A 16,050-nucleotide genomic window follows, 5' to 3' on the forward strand; every position below is an offset into this window, starting at 1 on the left:
CCCCCTCCAAAAAAAAAAAAGATGAAAAAGAAAAAGAAAAAGCTTGGTTTTATTTAGGACCGATAGAAAGTCAATGTGCCTAAAAGTGTTGTTTCCATGAAGATTCTAGCTTTTATTCACATAAAACAGGGGAAAAAATGTGTGTTTTAGTCAGATTCTTCATTGCTGTGACTAAAAGGCCTGACCAGAGCAATTGTAGAGGAGGAAAAGTTTATTTGGGGGCTAAGGTTTTAGAGATCTCCATCCATAGATAGCCAGCTTCATTCTTAGGGGCTCTAGGTGAGACAGAACATCATGGCGGAATAGTGTGGCAGAGGGAAGCAGCTCATATGATGATCAGAAGGCAGAGACAGACTCTACTCGCCAGATACAAAATATATACTCTAGAGGCAGGCCCCCAATGCCCCACCTCTTCTAGCCACACCCTACCTGCCTTCAGCCACCACTCAATTAATCCCTTCAAGGGACTAATTCACTGATTGGGTTAAGACTCTCACAACCTGATCATTTGTCCTCTAAACCTTCTTGCATTGTCTCCCACTGAGCTTTTGGGGGAAACTTCACATCCAAACTCTAACAATGCCAAGAAAGGTATTTTAAATTAGAAATACCTGACAAAAAATGCCCCTATAAAGACAGAATTCATTATTTCAATCATTTGTTAGGACAGATGAGTGAGATTTGAAAGAAACCTCTTCCTTCCGAGAGCAGCTCCTTTCCTGGTGAGCTCCATGTGTCAGTATGGAAAGTCCCATCAAAGTGATGGACTGCATGAGTGACAGAAGGTCACTTTTAAAATTCTGCGGTAATCAGGGGAAAGTATTAATGCATCCTCTCGTTTCTCATTCTAAAAATACTGATAGAATATCTACCATGTGTCAGATCCTCTTAACCCTCAAAGATGACAAATGAAATGACCAGGGCCATCCTGGAACTCAGTCCCGTCAGATCTGTCTAAACTAAACCACGGATAATTTTCAGAAGAGGGGCAAACTGTGATATTATGACATCCATAGAGTTCTTGGAATATAGCAAAGACCTACGAAGGGGATCAGAGGATTATCCCGAAATTATTACTTTCTGGAAAAGTAGGTGGAAAGAACTCTAGCAAACTAGGCCTGCACTTCACAGAGAGCCATGGTAGAAGATAATCCTTCGGCTCAGTTTCCAAGGCCAATAGCCAATAATCAGCATATTGCTCTGTTTTCCACAACTGTAACCCTGAGACATGGTAATTTTATTAAGAAAGGAGGTTTACCTAACTCACAGTTCTGGAGGTTTAAGGGATGGCAACAGCGTTGGCTTTGGTCTAGAAAGGACCTCCTGGTGAATGGTATGTTGGCAGATGGCATCACGACAGGAGCATGTGTATAAGAGAGCATGTATTGAAACAGGAGACCAGAGTGAGGATAAGGGCCAGTAGTGAGTTCTCACTAGGTCCCACCTCTTAAAATTTCTCACTCTCTCTCTTTTTTTCTTCTTTTTATTTATTTATTTTTTTCTTTTTGGCACTAGGGATTGAACCCAGGGCATTTAACCACTAAATCACATTCCTGACCCTTTTTTATATTTTAATTAGAGATAAGGTCTCCTTAAATTGCTTAGTGACCTGCTAAGTTGCTGAGGCTGGCTTTGAACTTGTGACCCTCCTTCCTGAGCCTCCTGAGCTGCTAGGATTACAGCACCACTGTGCCCAATTTTCACTACTTCTTTTCGCCACACTGATGACCAAGGTTTTAAACATGAACCCTTGAGGCTAATAATAATAATAATAATAATAACAACCAGGTTTATAACACAGAAAAAGGAAGCCAAGGCATTTATATGGGCAAATCCAAACCAAATGACCCAAGAGGATATTGGACCCTTTATCATCTCTGGGTTACCCCATCCTGAAGCTTTAGGATTCCTCATAATAAATGATCTTGCTTAGGATGTTTTTTGTGAAGAAGAGAGGATTTAGAAAATCTTTATAGGCTGGTCTCTAGGTATGGAAATCATTGAGGAGAAAACGAAAAAAAAAATCCAAAATAAAAAATTATTCACTACTGATCAAAGGCTGTTTTCTCCATAAAATTCACAAAAATTGGCATTGTAAATATGTTGCTAAGCTCTTCATGGTGGTTTGTAATATGCTTAGCTTTTTTTTATTGTTCATTTATTTTTAACTATGTTTTCACAAATGGTAAGAATCAAAGCTATTGTTCTTTTGGAAGGTTTCATATTAGAATTAATCATGAATGGGTCAGCCCTTTCCTTGAATTTAAACTCAAGGAAAATTTGAAATTTGAATTCTGGTGTATAAGAATTATATTGCTTTTTAGTTTTGAATCTTTTAAAAGTAGCATGGAAATGTCATATAATGAAAAATAGATGGCTATTGCATGAATGGATGAATTTCCAGATGCATGAATGCTTGTAGTGCAACCCAAGCCTCCAAATTTGTTACTCCCATGGACCTAGCATCTTGTATTCTGGCTTTAAAATTGTATTTTTATTTTTTAATTATCTTATTTCTTTTTAGTTTTTGTGCCGCCGGAGATTGAACTAGCCTCGCACATCCTGGGCAAGTGTTCTACCACGGAACCTCATCCCCAGCCCATAGGTTTCCATTTTTCGTAAGGTTTTCACAGATTCTTAGTAAGAGATAAAAGAGAGAAAAAAGACAGAGAGAGGAGTTCAAGAAACATGTTTTATTTCTTTCAAATTACGCTGTATTTTTAATCCCTACTCCTCTTTTTTCAAAGCACCAGGACTGGTTCAGCTTTCCAGAGACTTTGAAATAGAAAGGGGAAAAGAGGAAATGTAAATCAACCCTTGGCTTTCTAAAGGAAAAAGGTCTTTGATTTGCACATTGTTTCAATTCTCAAATGAGTCAATTCTAAATACTGCCTAAAATAGCAGTTCAAAACTGAGCTTGATTCTGACCAGCAGTCTGGACAAGGAATTCCTTAAACCAGACATCACCACCGCAGAGCACAGACCACTGGGAACCAAGGTAGACAGCCAAGCTTCTGCCCGCTGGTCAAAGAGGAAACTTCATCTGAAATACTAGTGCTTGTGTGTGCCAGCTATTTATTCCTTTTGTTTTCAACCAGCCTGCAAATAAAAAAAAAATAAGAGGATTATAAGTCAGGAGAACCCTGTGTCTTCATGCATAGAAATGGGGGCATGTTGAATGAAAATCACTTCTGGACAAAGTGCTCAAAAATGAACTGTGAATGGCAGCCCCAGGGGAGGAAATAGGTCAATTGTGTCCCCTTCCCTCAACACCTAACCAACACACAATATAAGACCAGATTATTTAAGGTAAAAAAAAAACTCAGAAGAGGTGCAAGTCAAGTCTACTTAAGTTTAGAGATCTGCAGAAAGTTGTTCCTGCAAAGCGTGTTAAGATGTGCATTGCCAGCAGTCGTGTTACTTGGTACAACACTTTTGGAAAGCATTTTGGCAATATTACCAAGAACCTTGAAATTCCTTTGATCCGTTAATTCCACTTCTGGAAAGCAATTCTGAAGAATTAGCTCATGATTAACATAAAAGCTTATGAATATGAATGTAGATCAAAGTTTGTCCATAATACAAAAATATAGAAAATAATCTAAGTATTTGCCTAAGTAATGAAATGTTTAGAAATGTTATTGAAATAACATACAACCTTAAGATTATGTTTGCATAAAAATGGGTAGTGAACATGCAAAACAGGAAAAAAATGTGTGGAATTTAAAGACTGGCTAGTAAAATTTGATTTGTTCATTAAATCATAGGGACACTGTACTCCAAATAATGGAAAACATCAAGTATCTTAATGTTAAATACAGTAATTCTCCATACCTGTTTTCTGCATCCACAGATTTAACCAAAAAAGAAATCCCTATGTGAACACTAAAAATTGTGTTTAATTTCACCCACTATGCCAGCAATCACCATTTCAATGTGTTTTATATTAGTGTAACGAAATCCCTTCATATAACTAGTATTGCAGGCTACTTGATAAAGACAAGAGTTTTATTGTAGTGCATGTTTCTGGAGTAAGACGTCTGTGGCTGGATTTAGTAATGGCTTTCTTCTGGCAAAGTTGCAAGACATCACAAAGAACATGGTAAAATAAAGGCATCACATGTGCATATGTGTCTCTCTGTTGTGTCCCCCTCTGCCTATAAAGCCATCAAAATTTAATCAAGAAGGATCTACACTAATGAGCTTATTTAATTCTAAACACTTTCCAAAAGCCCTGCTTGTAAACACCATAGTCAGATTGTTTCCACCCTCTTGATACCTCACAATGGAGATTTAATTTCAACAATGAAGCCTTTAAAAATCTTTCAAACCATAGCAATATGTGTCTTGAGTTTGATTTCTTTTCTTTCTTTCTTTCTTTTTTTTTAATGGGGCTGAGGATTGAACACTCAGGCCCTCACATTTGCCAAACAAGTGTTTACCAGCCTCTTGAGTTTCTTTCATTTTTAAAAAATATTTTTCTTCTTTTTATGTAACATCAGAAGGATGCATCCTGACATCATCACAAAAGCCCTGAATTTCTTTTTTTTTTAATTGTTTTTTTTTTAATTTTTTATTGTGGGTTGTTCAAAACATTACAAATTTCTTGACATATCATATTCCACACTTTGATTCAAGTGGGTTATGAACTCCCACCTTCACCCCATACACAGATTGCAGAATCACATCAGTTACACATCCATTGATTTACATATTGCCATACTAGTGTCTGTTGTGCTCCGCTGCCTTTCCCATCCTCCACCCTCCCCCCTCCCCACCTCTCCCCTCCCCTCCCCTCCCCTCCTCTCTCTCTACCCCCTCCACTGTATAACCCTGAGGGTCTCCTTCCATTACCATGCAATTTCTCTTCTCTCTCCCTTTCCCTCCCACCTCTCATCCCTGTTAAATGTTAAACTTCTTCTCCTGCTCTTCGTCCCTACTCTGATCTTAGTTACTCTCCTTATATCAAAGAAGACATTTGGCATTTGTTTTTTAGGGATTGGCTAGCTTCACTTAGCATAATCTGCTCTAATGCCATCCATTTCCCTGCAAATTCTATGATTTTGTCATTTTTTAATGCAGAGTAATACTCCATTGTGTATAAATGCCACATTTTTTTTATCCATTCGTCTATTGAAGGGCATCTAGGTTGGTTCCACAGTCTTGCTATTGTGAATTGTGCTGCTATGAACATCGATGTAGCAGTGTCCCTGTAGCAAGCTCTTTTTAGGTCTTTAGGGAGTAGACCAAGAAGGGGAATAGCTGGGTCAAATGGTGGCTCCATTCCCAGCTTTCCAAGAAATCTCCATACTGCTTTCCAAATTGGCTGCACCAATCTGCAGTCCCACCAGCAATGTACAAGTGTACCCTTTTCCCCACATCCTCGCCAGCACTTGTTGTTGTTTGACTTCATAATGGCTGCCAATCTTACTGGAGTGAGATGGTATCTTAGGGTGGTTTGGATTTGCATTTCTCTGACAGCTAGAGATAGTGAGCATTTTTTCATGTACTTGTTGATTGACTGTATGTCCTCCTCTGAGAAGTGTCTGTTCAGGTCCTTGGCCCATTTGTTGATTGGGTTGTTTGTTCTCTTATTGTCTAATTTTTGGAGTTCTTTGTATACTCTGGATATTAGGGCTCTATCTGAAGTGTGAGGAGTAAAGATTTGTTCCCAGGGTGTAGGCTCCCTATTTACCTCTCTTATTGTTTCTTTTGATGAGAAAAAACTTTTTAGTTTGAGTAAGTCCCATTTGTTGATTCTAGTTATTAACTTTTGTGCTATGGGTGTCCTATTGAGGAATTTGGAGCCCGACCCCACCGAATGTAGATCGTAGCCAAGTTTTTCTTCTATCAGACGGCGCGTCTCTGATTTGATATCAAGCTCCTTGATCCATTTTGAATTCACTTTTGTGCATGGCAAGAGAAAGGGATTCAGTTTCATTTTGTTGCATATGGATTTCCAGTTTTCCCAGCACCATTTGTTGAAGATGCTATCCTTCCTCCATTGCATGCTTTTAGCCCCTTTATCAAATATAAGATAGTTGTAGTTTTGTGGATTGGTTTCTGTGTCCTCTATTCTGTACCATTGGTCCACCCGCCTGTTTTGGTACCAGTACCATGCTGTTTTTGTTACTATTGCTCTGTAGTATAGTTTGAAGTCTGGTATCGCTATACCGCCTGATTCACACTTCCTGCTTAGCATTGTTTTTGCTATTCTGGGTCTTTTATTTTTCCATATGAATTTCATGATTGCTTTCTCTATTTCTACAAGAAATGACGTTGGGATTTTGATTGGCATTGCATTAAACCTATAGAGAACTTTTGGTAATATCGCCATTTTGATGATGTTAGTTCTGCCTATCCATGAACAGGGTATATTTTTCCATCTTCTAAGATCTTCTTCTATTTCTCTCTTTAGGGTTCTGTAGTTTTCATTGTATAAGTCTTTCACCTCTTTTTTTAGGTTGATTCCCAAGTATTTTATTTTTTTTGAAGATATTTTGAATGGAGTGGTTGTCCTCATTTCCATTTCAGAGGATTTGTCGCTGATATATAGGAATGCCTTTGATTTATGCGTGTTGATTTTATATCCTGCCACTTTGCTGAATTCATTTATTAGCTCTAATAGTTTCTTTGTAGAGCCTTTTGGGTCTGCTAGGTATAGAATCATATCATCTGCAAATAGTGATAATTTAAGTTCTTCTTTTCCTATTTTTATGCCTTTAATTTCTTTCGTCTGTCTAATTGCTCTGGCCAGTGTTTCGAGAACTATGTTGAACAGAAGTGGAGAGAGAGGGCATCCCTGTCTTGTTCCAGATTTTAGAGGGAATGCCTTCAGTTTTTCTCCATTCAGAATGATGCTAGCCTGAGGCTTAGCATAGATTGCTTTTACAATATTGAGGTATGTTCCTGTTATCGCTAGTTTTTCTAGAGTTTTGAACATAAAGGGATGCTGTACTTTGTCGAATGCTTTTTCCGCATCTATCGAGATGATCATATGGTTCTTATTTTTAAGTCTATTGATGTGGTGAATAACATTTATTGATTTCCGTATATTGAACCAGCCTTGCATCCCAGGGATGAATCCTACTTGATCATGGTGTACAATTTTTTTGATATGTTTTTGTATCCGATTCGCCAGAATTTTATTGAGGATTTTTGCATCTAGGTTCATTAGAGATATTGGTCTGTAGTTTTCTTTCTTTGAAGTGTCTTTGTCTGGTTTAGGTATCAGGGTGATGTTGGCCTAATAGAATGAGTTTGGAAGTTCTCCCTCCTTTTCTATTTCCTGAAGTAGCTTGAAAAGTATTGGTATTAGTTCTACTTTAAAGGTTTTGTAAAATTCTGCTGTATACCCATCCAGTCCTGGGCTTTTCTTAGTTGGTAGTCTTTTTATGGTTTCTTCTATTTCCTCAATTGATATTGGTCTGTTTAGGTTTTCTATATCCTCCTGACTCAATCTGGGCAGATCATATGACTTAAGAAATTTATCTATGCCTTCACTATCTTCTAATTTTTTGGAGTATAAGGAATCAAAATAGTTTTTGATTATCTTCTGTATTTCTGAAGTGTCTGTTGTGATATTGCCTTTTTCATCCCGTATGCTAGTAATTTGAGTTCTCTCTCTTCTTCTCTTTGCTAGCATCGCTAAGGGTCTGTCGATTTTGTTTATTTTTTCAAAGAACCAACTTTTAGTTTTGTCAATTTTTTCAATTGTTTCTTTTGTTTCAATTTCATTAATTTCAGCTCTGATTTTAATTATTTCTTGCCTTCTACTTCTTTTGCTGTTGTTTTCCTCTTCTTTTTCTAGGATTTTGAGATGAAGTATGAGATCATTTATTTGTTGGTTTTTTCTTTTTTTAAGGAATGAACTCCAAGCAATGAATTTTCCTCTTAGAACTGCTTTCAATGTGTCCCATAGATTCCGATATGTTGTGTCTGTGTTTTCATTAATCTGTAAGAATTTTTTAATTTCCTCCTTGATGTCTTCTATAACCCATTGATCATTCAGTAACCTATTGTTCATTCTCCAAGTAATGTATGCTTTTTCCTTCCTTCTTTTATCGTTGATTTTCAGTTTCATTCCATTATGATCAGATAAGATGCATGGTATTATCTCTACTCCTTTATATTGTCTAAGAGTTGCCCTGTGACATAATATATGATCTATTTTTGAGAAGGATCCATGTGCTGCTGAGAAAAAAGTGTAACTGCTTGATGTTGGGTGGTATACTCTATATATGTCAATTAGGTCTAGGTTATTAATAGTGTTATTGAGTTCTATAGTTTCCTTATTCAACTTTTGTTTGGAAGATCTGTCCAGTGGCGAGAGAGGTGTGTTGAAGTCTCCCATGATTATGGTATGGTGGTCTATTAGACTCTTGAACTTGAGAAGAGTTTGTTTGATGAACATAGCTGCACCATTGTTTGGGGCATAAATATTTATGATTGTTATGTCTTGTTGGTGTATGGTTCCCTTAAGCAGTATGTAGTGTCCCTCTTTATCCCTTTTGATTAACTTTGGCTTGAAATCTATTTTATTTGATATGCCTATGGACACTCCTGCTTGTTTCCGAAGTCCATATGAGTGATATGATTTTTCCCAACCTTTCACCTTCAGCTTATGTATATCTTTTCCTATCAAATGCGTCTCCTGTAGGCAGCATATTGTTGGGTCTTGTTTTGTGATCCATTCTACTAGCCTGTGTCTCTTAATTGGTGAGTTTAAGCCATTAACATTTAGGGTTATTATTGAGATATGGGTTGTTCTTCCAGACATATTTGTTTATTTCTGTTACTAAACATGGTTTGTTTTCCTCTTTGATTATTTTCCCCCCCTTTACTGTCCTACCTCCCACTGTTGGTTTTCATTGTTATTTTCCATTTCCTCTTCCTGTAATGCTTTGGCGAGGATGTTTTGAAGAGATGGTTTTCTAGCTGCGAATTCTTTAAACTTTTGTTTATCGTGGAAGGTTTTAATTTCATCTTCCATCCTGAAGCTTAATTTCGCTGGATACACAATTCTTGGTTGGAACCCATTTTCTTTCAGTGTTTGAAATATGTTATTCCAGGATCTTCTAGCTTTCAGAGTCTGTGTTGAAAGATCAGCTGTTATCCTGATTGGCTTACCCCTAAATGTAATCTGCTTCCTTTCTCTTGTAGCTTTTAAAATTCTCTCCTTATTCTGTATGTTGGGCATCTTCATTATAATGTGTCTAGGTGTGGATCTCTTATGATTTTGCACATTCGGCATCCTGTAGGCTTCTAGGATTTGGGATTCTGTCTCATTCTTCAAGTCTGGGAAGTTTTCTCCTATTATTTCATTGAATAGATTGCTCATTCCTTTGGTTTGGAGCTCTGTACCTTCCTGTATCCCAATGACTCTTAAGTTTGGTCTCTTAATGTTATCCCATATTTCTTGGATGTTCTGCTCATGGTTTCTTAACAGTCTTGCTGAGCTGTCTATGTTCTTTTCCAGTTGAAATACTTTGTCTTCATTGTCTGATGTTCTATCTTCTAAGTGTTCTACTCTGCTGGTAGTATTCTCCATTGAGTTTTTAAGTTGGTTTATTGCTTCCTGCATTTCTAGGATTTCTGTTTGTTTGTTTTTTATAACCTCTATCTCCCTGTATAGTTGATCCTTTGCTTCCTCGATTTGTTTGCGTAATTCATTGTCGAAGTGATCTTTCATTGTCTGATTTTGCTGTTTAATGTTTTCCTTGATACTCCAGATCATCTGAAGCATGTATATCCTGAATTCTTTATCTGACATTCCATATGCTGCAGCAGTTACCTCTTCTAAAGTTGAGTTGACCTGCATTGCTTGTGGTCCTTTCTTTCCTTGTCTTTTCATACTGCTTGCGTTTCTTTCCTGCAGGCGCGGGCGGCGGCTCTGCTCTCTCCTTATTCCAATTGGGGTGTCGTGGCTACCCCGCCGGCAGGTCACTGGGCCTGTTCTGGGCTCTGGCGGCGGCTCTGTTGTGCCCCTACTCCAATTGGGGTGACGAGTGTACCACGCCGGCAGGCCACCGGGTCTGATCCGCCGGTCGGTTGCAGGTTTGCCTACCCTGCAGGCGCGGGCGGCGGCTCTACTCTGCCCCTACTCCAAATGGGGTGACGTGTCTGTTCTACCGGCAGGCCACTGGGCCTGTCCCACTGGTCGGTGGCAGATCTGCCCACCTTTCGGGCACGGGTGGAGGCTCTGCTCTGCCCCTACTCCAATTGGGGTGTCGTGACTACCCCGCCTGCAGGACGCTGGGCCTGTTCCTGGCACGGGCGGCGACTCTGCTCTGCCCCTACTCCAATTAGGGTGGTGTGTGTACCACGCCGGCAGGCTCCTGGGCCTGATCCGACGGTCTGTTGCAGGTCTGCCTACCTTGGAGGCGCGGGCGGCGGATCTGCCCTGCCCCTCCTACCACGCCTGCGGACCTCTGGGCCTGATCTGCAGGTTGGTCACAGGTCTGCTCACCCTGCGGGCACGGGTGGCGGTTCCGCTCCGCCCCCACTCCAATTGGGGTCATGTGACCACCACACCGGCAGGGCCTGATCCGGGCGTGGGAGAAGGATCTGCTCTGCCCCTACTCCAGTTGGGGTGACGTGTGTACCACACTGGCAGGCCGCTGGGCCTGACCCGCCAGGCTGTCACAGGTCTGTTCACCTTGCAAGCGCGAACGGCGGTTCTGCCCTGCCCCTCCTACCACGCCCATGTACCACTGGGTCGCGGGTCTGCCCACCTTGCGGGTGTGGGTGGCTGCTCCGCTCCACCCCCTCTCCAATTGGGGTCACGCGGTCACCACGGTGGCGAGCCGCTGGGCCTGCTCCGGGCGCTGGCGGCGGCCCGGCTTCTCCCCTCTGGCTCGACGACAAATTGAGGAGACTTGGGTGTCTGTGCCTCACCCCCCCTACCAGGAGACCATCTGTTTATGTCGCCACTGGTATTGATGAAGTTCTCTCCTCCGCCGCTTTCTGATGACATTAGATCTCTGCCATGTTGGTATCCTATGCGAATGGCAGCATTTCGTTCCCCTTGCCAGGCAACCAAAGCAACGGGTGAGTCCTGACCAGCCCTCAGCAGGACCCGGACCGAGAAGCAGTTTCCGCGGACTCCTAGCCCCGGGCCAGGGAAGTTCCGGGAGCCGGAACTCGGCCACTCCGTGCTCGGTGTAAGCTCCTATAAGAGTAGGCTCCAAGTAGCAGTCCCCGCGGGCTCAGTTCCGGGAGCCGGAATTCGGCCGCTTACTGCTTGGTGTATGCTCTGATAGGAGCAGGGTCCAAGAAGCAGCCTCTGCAGGCTCCGCAGCCCTGGGCCAGGGCGGTTCCGGGACGGTTCCGGGAGCCTGAACTCGGCTGCCCCGCGCTTGGTGTTCGCTCCGATAAGATCAGGTTCTAAGAAGCACCCAGGCACTGAACCCTAGCAATCTGTCTGCAAGCCGCAGGCGAATTGCAGCCTGAAATTACCTGTTCTATGGCTGAATGAGCTGCGGTCAGTCGAAAACAGGGATGGTGACGTCAGCTTTCCAACATGGTGGCTGCTGGCCTCCTCTGTGGTCTGACCGGTGTGGAGAACCGAGATGGACCGCTTCCTTCCCCCGTCTCGAACCCAGAATTCAGCCCTGAGTACGGTGCTTGCACGGCTGGCAGAAACTGCAGCGCTGTATCCCTGCGTCGCTATCTCCTCGTTTCCCAGCGCGCGCTGCAGACTCTAGCCGTGGGGCGATTTGCTGAATAAGCAGTGTTACCCTCCGTGCGACAAACCTCTCACGTTTGAGTCCCCGTAGCCGATCCTCGTGCGATGGAAATCCTTCCTCCAGGTTCCGGAGCACCCCACTATTGCTGGAAATTCCTAACAAGATAACCTTTAGCCGTCCTGACTTGTCATACTCCCACACAGTGAAGCAGCACACGGGGGCAATGCACTCCCCTCGCCGCCATCTTCCTTATCTCCTGAATTTCTAATAATCTATAAAAATTCCTCTTTCAGTTGGGTGCAGCTATGCATGCTTGTAATCCCAGCAGCTTGGGATGCTGAGGAGGGAGGGTCACAAGATTAAAGCCAGCCTCAACAACTTCATGAGATGCTAAGCTACTCAGAGAGTCCCTGTCTCTAAATACAATATATATATATATATATATATATATATATATATATATATATATATATATATATATATATTTTTTTTTTTTTTTTTTTTTTAAAGGGCTGGGGATGTGGCTCAGTGGTTGAGTGCCCCTGAGTTCAATCCCCAGTACAAAATAAATAAATATATAAATAAACAAATAAGTAAGATCATCTTCCTGCCTTTCTTTTTTCCATTCTCTCTCTCCCCACTCTTCCTTCCTAATATATCTTCTTTGAAAATTGAAGTCCCTTTTCCTGTCCTGTTTCTCATATTTTGAGCTTGGCCACATGGAGTGATTTTGCATGTTCTGCTTTCCCATGTGTGCTGAGTCTTGAGGGAGACCTGATCAGATTCATGTTAGATTTTTTTTTTTCTTCACAAATATGTGCCTAGTCTTTACCTATACTTCAAGTGTCACTCAATATCTTCCTAGCTCTGTATGATGCTAATGTCTATCAGTGGGTTCAGGGGTTGTCTATTCAACCCATTCATTTTAAATTCCTCAACCAGTTTCAGCTCCCTTCCATGATCACTGTTTAGATTTATTGTTAAAGTATTCCAAAATGGTAATAGTCTACCATTACGGTTTCTCTTATCAGATGTGAGATCCTTCTATAAAGAACTTGTGGTTCCCTGCTATTAAATTAGCCTGAAACATAATTGGTTTAGGACAGGAAGGATAAACCTTGAGTTCCCCTTTCCTCATTTTTCTCCTTTGCTACTAATTTTCCGAATAATAATTTTTCACCTTAACAATCTCCTAAAATGATCAGTGAGATTTACTTTCATTTCATCATGAATTTAATGATGATAAGTTCTAATCAATTATAACCAAATTTACTTCAGATGCTCTAATTTTCATTTTTTTATCAACAGACATTCATTTACCTTGGTGCTAGCAAAGCCAATTGGGATTATGCCAAGCATATGCTTTAATAGTTTTCTTCTTTTCTAATAAACACGATGTTTAATGTTTCTTCACACATTTCCCATTGTAGATATGGAATGAATCCTTCAGCAAAAATGATTCATTGCTTTTACTGGAAAATAATGTCGAGAGATTAACAGTTCTGAAAACAAAGGTGGTAATATTCCTATTGGCTATTGTTATCACTTTTAAAACATTTCACTGGATAAAGCTAGGATGCAAAGAATTTGGTTTTAAAGACAAAATATATCATATGTATGTTCAAAAGGGTATTTCCAATTCAAATTTAAGATGAAGTGTATTGACTTATTTGATTTTTAAATTTTCTCTATTTACTGTTGCAGTACAAATGTTATCCTGTAACAGTTTAAAGTAGCAACACCATTTCTTTATCTCATATTATATACAGGTATATTTCTATACTAATAGCAACATTATTGCTAATAATACTAGTTACAGTTTTGCAATTAGTACTTAGTATTATTAAATTTAATTTTGTGTAGGTCTGCTTTGCCCTTACAATATATTCCACAAAGTCTAGGTAGTCAAATAGTGTTTTTAAGAGAGCGAATTTATACACAGTTAGAATCCTTTGCTTTATTTTGATTACATTTTTCGATATCAAATTCATTTTATTTTGTTTTCCTCTTTGTTATTTTTTGTTTAATTTTGTCTTATAATTATGAAGTTGTTTTTACATTTCCAAGGGAAAAACTATTAAACTCAAATTTCATTCCATTCTCTTTACCCTTTTCTAGTCCTTCTCCCATATATAACTAAATCTAAATTATATGTCAATGTATATGTATATTTAAATCTAATAGACTAGATGCTATTGAAGAAAGTATTACCAAATTAGAAAAGTTATCTGAGAAAATTACCCAAACACACCACAGAAATAGTGGATACAGAAAAAAAATAAACATTTATATCTTTAATGCATATTTTAGAAAGTAAGAAAGATAAATAAGCATTCTATTTAAGAAGCTCAAAAATTAAAACCAAAGTGAACTCAAAGGAGATAAAGGAAAGGGCATAATAAAGTTAAAAAGCAGAAGTTTAACTGAGAATTAAAAGAGATAATTAATTAAACCAAAAGTTCTTGTTCAAAAATAAAATAAAAAGAAACAAAAAGTCAAGGCTTACTAGAAAACAGGAAGTTTGAGAAATATTTGCAGAGCAGAGGGGACTTAGTGGACAAGATGACTAAATTTAATGTATCCTGAATAGAGTCCTAAAACAGATTATAGAAAACAGCTCTAGATTTTGGGAAATCTAATAAAATACAAATAAATTGTGACATTTAATTGAGAAATATATCAAAATTTATTCAGCAGTTGTGAATTATGTACCACAGTAAGATATTTTTAACATGAGAAACAGTGCAAGGTATGTTAGACCTTCTTGTACTATATTGAAATTTTTACATAAATGCAAAACTCTTCTAAAAATTTAGGTAGAACAGTTATCTAAAAATAATAATTTATCTGTTTGAAGGGGAAGTATTACACAGATTTCCAAGACCACCTCCATGTCCTGAGATTCTCTGGAAGAACTGAATGCATCATTGTATAAAGACTCAGCACATAATTGCATTTTCAGATGTAATAAGGTTACACTTAGATCATGAAGGAAAGATTGAAGGGCTCTGGAGGATTCTCATCCACACTTCCTCCTGCCCTTGCACTCTCATGTAGAGATCACACTTCCATGATTTTGTGGACAAAAATGTAGTATGTGTGTAATCTTTCTTCCCATGATAGTCTACCGAGTGTCTGATGTGATTATTAGGGGATGATTACATAGCATTCTATTCCTACTACTTACCAAAATTCCAGACTCTCAGAAGAAAAGCAAGTATTCATCATGAACCATATAGCTTGCATAGTGTGGACACAGTGAGACACCTTTAGAAGTTAGGGAAAGGTTTATGTCAGCGCGCAGAGAACTATTTATCAGTTAAATTTCCACATGCCTGTCAAAGACCAAATTTGTAAGGGTCCATCTTAAAAACTGAATTCTCATGTTTCTATATTAACTCTTTTCTATACAGCACAGCACATATATTTTTTAAAATATATCCCTACATATATTAAATTGAGATTCTTGACTCATTACCTTGTATTTGTGATGGTTAATTTTGTTTCTACTAGCCTAGGTTATGGTACCCAGCTGTTGGGTCAAAAGCTAGTCTGCATGCTGCTTTGAAGGTATTTTTCTAAGGTGCGATTGACAAATCCAGTTGAGTTGGAGTACAGCAGAATACTCTCTATAATGTTGGTGGCTTCATTCAAGCAGTTTGACATCTGAAAAGGAAAGACTGAGCTCCTTTCCTCATTCAAAGAGGAAGCAATTTTATGTCCAGACTGGGAAGACTGCCTCATAGACTCTTGCCTGGGTCTTTGGGTTGGTACACTGCCTGCAGATTTCACATTTACCACTCCACCATTTCATAAGGGAGTTACAATTCCTTTAAATCTGTCTTTCTTGCCATCTATTGATCAGTAAGTCGGTCTGTCTGATTCTCCTTGTTCATCTCAGTTTCTCTTTGTCGGCTAATTTTGATTGTCAACATGACTGGATTTCAGGGTGCCCAGAATACTTCTGGGCATATATATGGAGGTAATTCCAGAGAAGATCAGCATATGGATCAGCAAACTGGGTAGGGAAGACCCTCCCTGAATGTGGGCAGCACCCTCCCATAGGCTGGGGCCCAGATGGAATGGAAGAAGCAGAAGAAGGGAGATTCTCACACTCACACACACTTGACCTTTTTCAAGTAGGTACAGTTTTTCTGTTGTTACTCATGGACATCAAACTGTCCGTTCTTCAATGTTTAAACACAAGCTTGCACCAGCATTTTCCTGGTGAGCTTTCTGGTTCTTGTTCTCAGACTGGACTGCAGCTGTATATTGGCCTCGTTCTCTTCTGAGGTTTCTGGCTACTTAGACTGACCAAGGGCCAATTTACCCTGCTCTCCAGTCCTCAGATGCCCATTTTGGG

Source organism: Marmota flaviventris, chromosome 2 (genome assembly GCF_047511675.1).
Source record: "Marmota flaviventris isolate mMarFla1 chromosome 2, mMarFla1.hap1, whole genome shotgun sequence".
Classification (NCBI taxonomy): Eukaryota; Metazoa; Chordata; class Mammalia; order Rodentia; family Sciuridae; genus Marmota; species Marmota flaviventris.